This window comes from Aptenodytes forsteri, unplaced genomic scaffold (assembly GCF_000699145.1).
Source record: "Aptenodytes forsteri isolate BGI_AS27 unplaced genomic scaffold, ASM69914v1 Scaffold207, whole genome shotgun sequence".
In the NCBI taxonomy this organism is placed as follows: domain Eukaryota; kingdom Metazoa; phylum Chordata; class Aves; order Sphenisciformes; family Spheniscidae; genus Aptenodytes; species Aptenodytes forsteri.
Window position 1 is genome coordinate 7,213,491 of NW_008794836.1, and position 6,350 is coordinate 7,219,840.

General features: G+C 37.6%; 1 protein-coding gene across 2 annotated transcripts in view; it reads right to left on the reverse strand.

Annotated features, from left to right (window-relative positions):
- Window positions 1-4,835, reverse strand: part of NRIP1 (nuclear receptor interacting protein 1) — a 69,000-nt gene extending 64,165 nt beyond the window's left edge. For both annotated transcript variants that reach the window (XM_009274500.2, XM_009274499.2), the window contains exons 1-2: window positions 4,692-4,835; window positions 3,659-3,743 (exon numbers count right to left, since the gene is read on the reverse strand). The gene's annotated coding sequence lies outside the window, so the exon portion shown is untranslated. The remainder of the gene's footprint in view (window positions 1-3,658; window positions 3,744-4,691) is intronic.
- Between the last annotated feature and the right edge of the window lie 1,515 nt (window positions 4,836-6,350).

Genomic DNA, 6,350 nt, shown 5'->3' on the forward strand with positions numbered 1-6,350 from the left:
TTATCAAAAACAGTTTTATTGCGTCAATGATTTATTAATAGTCTTATATTACTAGTAACGTAACTTTGACTTTACAAAGTCATAAAGATGACGAGAAACACAGTCAAGACTTATTGTGCTACCTATTTTATTTTAGGCTTACAAGGCAACCTCATGATACAATCAGAAGAACTATCCAGAGAGCTACAAAGGAAAAAACCAACAAAATACGCACTTATCCCAGCTAAGCAATGGAATGGAAAGAATACAGAGAACATAATGAAGTTAAGATAAATACCAAAACCTTTTAAGTACTGAAATTCTCTTCTAGCCGACCACGCTCGGAACTGTAAAACTGCTCGTACTGAGGCAGGTAACCTCTGGTCAAGCACGTTAACAGCGACTGCTATAAAGAAAAGGTGTGAGCCTTACGTAGGAGTGCATTAAGCTAGATTCCCCTCCCAAGCAAAGCGCTGCAAGGTGACCAAAGCCTACAGGCCCGCATTCAAAACAAACCTGATGAAGGAAGAAACGTTCTTCCCAGACCTTTCTGGTTCAAAACACTTGCCGCAGCAGCCCTGCTGCGTTCTTCATATTGCACGGTCACTTTTATAGCTGTTAGCCCCGTTACAACACAGCTGACAGTTTAAACAAAGAGCAACTAAGAAAGTACAATATTCTATAACTGGCATTTACAGCACCGGCCTTGGACTTCTAATCTTTACCAGACGGGCACACAAATCAATCTATCAGCTCATAAAGGTGTGCTTTTTTAACCTCTAAAACAGATGGGATTGGCCAGAAACGTCTGGCATGTCAAACTGCTAATCACTGCTGCCCTTTGCACAAAATAACCCACTTAAGTTGAGGCATGGTTGCACTGTAACAGACATTAGTCTGTGGGAAACCCATTTAACTGTCACATACTCCATCCACTCCTGCTCTCCCTTAATTAAGCCTAATGCCTTATGCTTTGACCTTTTGTTCTAGCCTATTAACCCTATCTAGTACAAGTTCAAATATGTTAAACTTAAAAGTTTTCTGTAAAATATTAAATGCCAAGCTACAGAAAGAACAAGGGACATTTCTCTACCCTGCAAGTTACCAATCCCTTTACCAAATTTCCTAGGCTGACAAAATGGAAGCACTATGTTCATTCCCAAAGACAAAACGCTAATCAGTTTCACAGCAAAAAAGTGGAGTTTCTTCCACTTGCATAGCCTACCTTTTCCTCTTCAGAGAAGAAAGGGGGAAAAAGTGAAACTTCTGTTTGCAACTTCATATCCTCAGGCTTTTGGGTTTTCCAACAAGAAAAGCACATACTATCAGCCAAGATCACACTACACTCATTTGCTGTCCTCTAAAACCTATCATTAAAAATAAGACATAACTGGTTTACAGTGACCAATTCCTCCTCAATTAAAGGCTGCCTCTGCCAACCTTGCTCATACTGAGTCACCACCTTGTTCTTTTGACAAATTACAATTACTATTAGTTGTTAATTCTCATCTGTATCTTTTCATGAGTTGCATCTTCTGAAGTTTCTCAGGCTTGCATAAACTTAAAACAAGAACATAATTCATAAATTTTAGCTCAATGCTACAGACTTTTCTTTGATGTAAGCTCAGCTTTAGACAGCATGACTACCTTCCCCCTCTTGTATCTCTTACTTCATGAGGGTTACACAGCATCAACAAAATCAAGAGTTATGTTTGCAAAGCAGTACTCTTCTGGAGAAGGACCATCCTAACGGTCCAGAACTCCGACTCAAAACAAGAAATCCAATTCCAGTGACAAAACCAAGCCTCTGATAAAAACACAACTCTACCGCACTCTGCATTAAAGATATTCACAGCAGTATGCAATGCAAGCTTGTATACCAAGACAGGTATTCTACAACTAGTGCTTATAACCAATGAACAAACCTGTTCCTCCCCCCAAAAAAAACCCCAACTAAACAAAAACCCCCACACCCACAAACCAAAACCCACCAAAAAAATCAACCCAAAACATAGCACGTATAACAATAACTATTTTATAATGCTGGTTAGAAATGGAAAAAAGAATGCAAACTGTATCAGGATTACCAGCCATGTATACACTGACAAACACATTTCTCAAGTCTTTTGCTTAACGACCTTACTGACCAGCTGAATACTTGGTGCAAGACCCTTATTTACAGCTCACATTTCTGTAACTCTGACTAAACAGAATTTCTTTTAAACAGAGGTGACAATCTTGAAACAAAGCTTTGAATTACTTTAACTATTTTTGAAGATGTGAAAGATTTCAAAAAGCTTGTTGCCACAAAAGCCGCTGTCTACTAAGTTCTGTTAAGGCTGTATAAGTGACCATCTGCTGCTGATCACAACAATTCTCAAGTTTTAAATAGCTAATTAATTAATTGTGTTTTAATTCCAAAGTGCCTATCTTACTGATTCTGAGACCAGCAAGTAACACAGTTAACTTTCCTGTAAATACAATTGCTCAGACAACTAAGAAGCACTACAGCAACGCTAGACTACTTTTTTTTTTTTTTTTTTTAAGGAGTCAAATAGGAAACATCATGGGGAAAAAAACGGATCCCTCATCTTGATTTCCCTTTACTTCCAAAACACTGATTCTGGATAAATCCAAATCTCCTCAATTTAAAAAGCAAAGATATTTTTCTAATGATTTCACTTTGCTATATTCTATTGTGTTGGAGATGCTCAAACTGCAATACACAGACCAATGCTATATTCAAATGAAGCCAAGCAACACATGGATTTATTAAAAAAGAAAAATATATCCTTGCATCTGCAATCTGTGCCATTACAACAGATATGCTAGAAGTTTTGCAGGCTGGGATTTGGCATGACTGCCTCCAGCTTCTAGACCTTCCCTACTAATGCTCACAAAAGTTGCCACTGGAGGCAATGCAAATGAGTCCTAGGAGAGACCAGAAACAAAACAACAACTGCTTGTCAACCATTACGTGCCCAAATTGTATTCTTTATGCTCATCAGCATTCTCAAGTTCTTAGGCATACATGTAGGCCCACCGAGTACAGTGGGGCTACTCAAGTGGATAAAATTACTCACAAACCAAAGTGCATGTACATAAGCAATCAGTGGACAACGCTCGGGGAATTATTCCCCGGTATCAAAGAAAAATAGGATTTAGGAAATGGGAACCAAGGGAGCAGATCCAAACAAAGCAACACTGGTGCTAAATGTCTACAAGCCATCGTAATGTAATACCTAATAATGATTTTACTGTGACGGTCCCTTGCCACAGAAGCTCAATTTGGATCTGTTGTATTTAAAAAAAAAAAATAAGAGATTCTAACACAGTAAGTTTTATTTAATCTTCTCTTTCACTCTGAATTTACATGTAAATCAGGTTCTTCTCTACTTAGCAACTACCTCCCAAACAAGTAGGCTAAGTCTTCAGGACTTACCAGTAAATTCCATACAAAAAGTTCAAAGGCTTCTAAAATACTTATTTCTCTTTAATCAGCACACACCAGAAGTCTTACACTAAAAGAGAACAGTTAACTTGAAAATTTATCACTTTAAAACATACTATAATCCTAAAAGACTTATACATGGCAGACAGTTGTATGACAGATTTGGCAAGACAAAGAAGAAACCCCAAACCAAAGAGACAAGGTAAATAACCCAAACAAATTATTTACCTTGAAAGTGGTCCCATCAGGAAAGCTCTTCCTTCAGGAGTCCAAGGATGCATTAATTTTCTTCCTCAACAATTCCATGCTTGACCTGAGAAGAACAGCAGAAATCGCCCTATGAAAGTCTGCATACCAATTTTTCCTATCCAATATACCTCTATCTACTTTCTTACTGCTGGCATGACAGAAAGCAATGCTTTATTTTGGATAGTAAGAACTGCAAATAACATTTCTATTTCAGAAGAAAAACGTAGCTCCAAACTTCAGAAATCAAAATTTTCCAAAAGGAACCATCAGTAAAACAAGTACAAACAACTTGCGTAGTCTAGACTTGTACTGTCTAACTAACTGGACAGTATTTCTGCAAGAACAAAAATCAATGTTCAACTGTGATTCAAAGCCACGGTCCTCTTTTTCTTCCTTTCGTTCAAAAAAACAGCTGTGACATGAAAGCCCTCCTTCCTATGTAGTGATTACTGCTTAACACTTCAAACTTGTACCTAGGAACGTCAAAAACCATATTTTTTAAAAAGCCCCTATTCATTTAAATATATACATACACAAGGAAAAGACAAGAGCATAGTATAACTGGTGAATGTAATGCTAAACACCACAGAAGCAGTCAGAAAAACCTAAACCAGTAGAAATTACAATATGTGCTTTTGAGATATTTAGGAATTAAATAGTGTATAATATTCTAGTTAGAACACGTTACCCATCACAAGCACCTCCTTAAATATTCTTCTCAGCACTTCTCTATTATTCCTAAGTGAACTTTTGCTAAAAGATGCAAACTTACAGCTAGCCCCAATCATGGTTATTTGTACTATTTCAGCCTTGTTCTTGTGACAAGCCTCATTATTAAAGGTTATGTTAAATCTTCTGTCACCAAGTTACCACCCAAGCAGCAAGTTTATCATGCATAAAAGAATCAAATTTAACTACAATAAAATATATTTCAAAAAAAAAAGAAAATAAAAAAAAGAAAAATAGACTTTCTCCCCTGTTTGGCTGAACTTCCCCCTCCTCTTTGCCTCACCTTTAGCTTCTGGTCTCACAAAAACCGTGTACAAAAGCCTTTCAAACACAGAATTTCTCCAGCACAGAGGATCCCACAGGTGGCTACGGGTGTGCACTGGGGGTAGCTCATAGCATTTCCCCCTTCTGCAAAATCACTCGGGCTAAAGCCAGCTTAGAGAAAACACTTAACTCTGACCACTGCAATGTGCTACCTGGGGAAAGGAAAAAAAAAAAGAAAGATACAGGTGTTGATAGATGGGTCATCATCCAAAAAAGACCTATTCAAAGCTTTCAGGTATGTGAAAGATAACAGAAGCATGCTGGACTACTGCCAGCATCAAGACTCAACATAAGCAACAGATCCAATTAAGGCAAAAAAATAAGTAAATACCCTGAACTACTACATGCAGACACTATTTCAGATCCTTCCCCTATAATAAAAAGCCAATTTGCACCACAGAACAGTAGCAATCCTCAACATTTGTATTCAATTAGGGCAGGGGAGGGGGAGGGGATAAAGCTACCATTGCAGTCAAAATAAACAGAGAAATTACAGGTACGGTGACAAAGGTGGTAATAAACATAGTTCAAAGCCTTCCCAACCCCATTTCACTGGAAGGACAAATAAGCTGGGTGTGGAATCTTTTGTGACCAAAGGAAAAACGGGACAAGAGGTCCCTCAGGGCAGAAGGAAGCAGCACTTTCAAAAAAAAAAAAAAAAACAAAAAAAACAACAAAACAACCCCAACAAAAAAAAAACCACCACCAAAACATATTCACCTTTTCAAGTCACCTTAATTTGAGAAAAATAGTTGATTCTAGTATTTCTGTTCTATACTATAGATGTAGACAAATGTTTTCCACCACTGACAAGTGGTTTTATTTAAGTATTCCTACTTCCAAGAGAAGACAGCTTTCTATCTAGTAGGGATAAAAAAAAAAAAACAAACACCAAAAAACAACCCATACACAACAAACACCCCCCCCCTTGATTGCCCTCAAGGTTCAATGTATAGACAGGATTTCCTTTAGGTCAGCATTAAACAGTCTTTTCTGCATTGTTCCAAGTAACTACAAAAGGTTTATAAGAGTTCAGAGAGAAGAGAACAAAAGAATTTATTTCTGGGGAAAATTCCATATTCCTTCAATAATGTTTTAAAAATGGGGGGGAAGCTTTTCTGGAATACTACTTTATTCCCAAAAACTTCACATCTGGATCACTTGCTTTGCAAGTTTTTTGAATGTTGATTTGTTGCGTATCATAAACTGCTGAAAGTGGGATAGGTGATGACACAAACACCACCAACAGGACGGTATCCTGGGGCAAGAATGATTATTTCTTTCTACCTCTGAGGTGAGCTCTGCTTTCTACACCACTGAAAAAGGCTTTTCAATTTCCTTTCCAACTCCATTTTCATAGTAGGGTGGGGCACAGAGAAAAAGTAGAAAGCCCGTAGCTTTCTTAAATGAATCTTAAAGTTTGCTGTGAAAAAAATCAGCATCAGAGCAGCAGTATCAGCCTAGCACCAACAAGAACGAAAATACTGTTCTTCTGCGAGCAAGACATACTTCTTAGACACATTTCAACACAGAAATTCATTAAGCGCTTTTTGGGGCAAATTAAATACTCCTTTATTTGTTTTCAAATAATAGTTTCGGTCAAGACTGAAACACATTT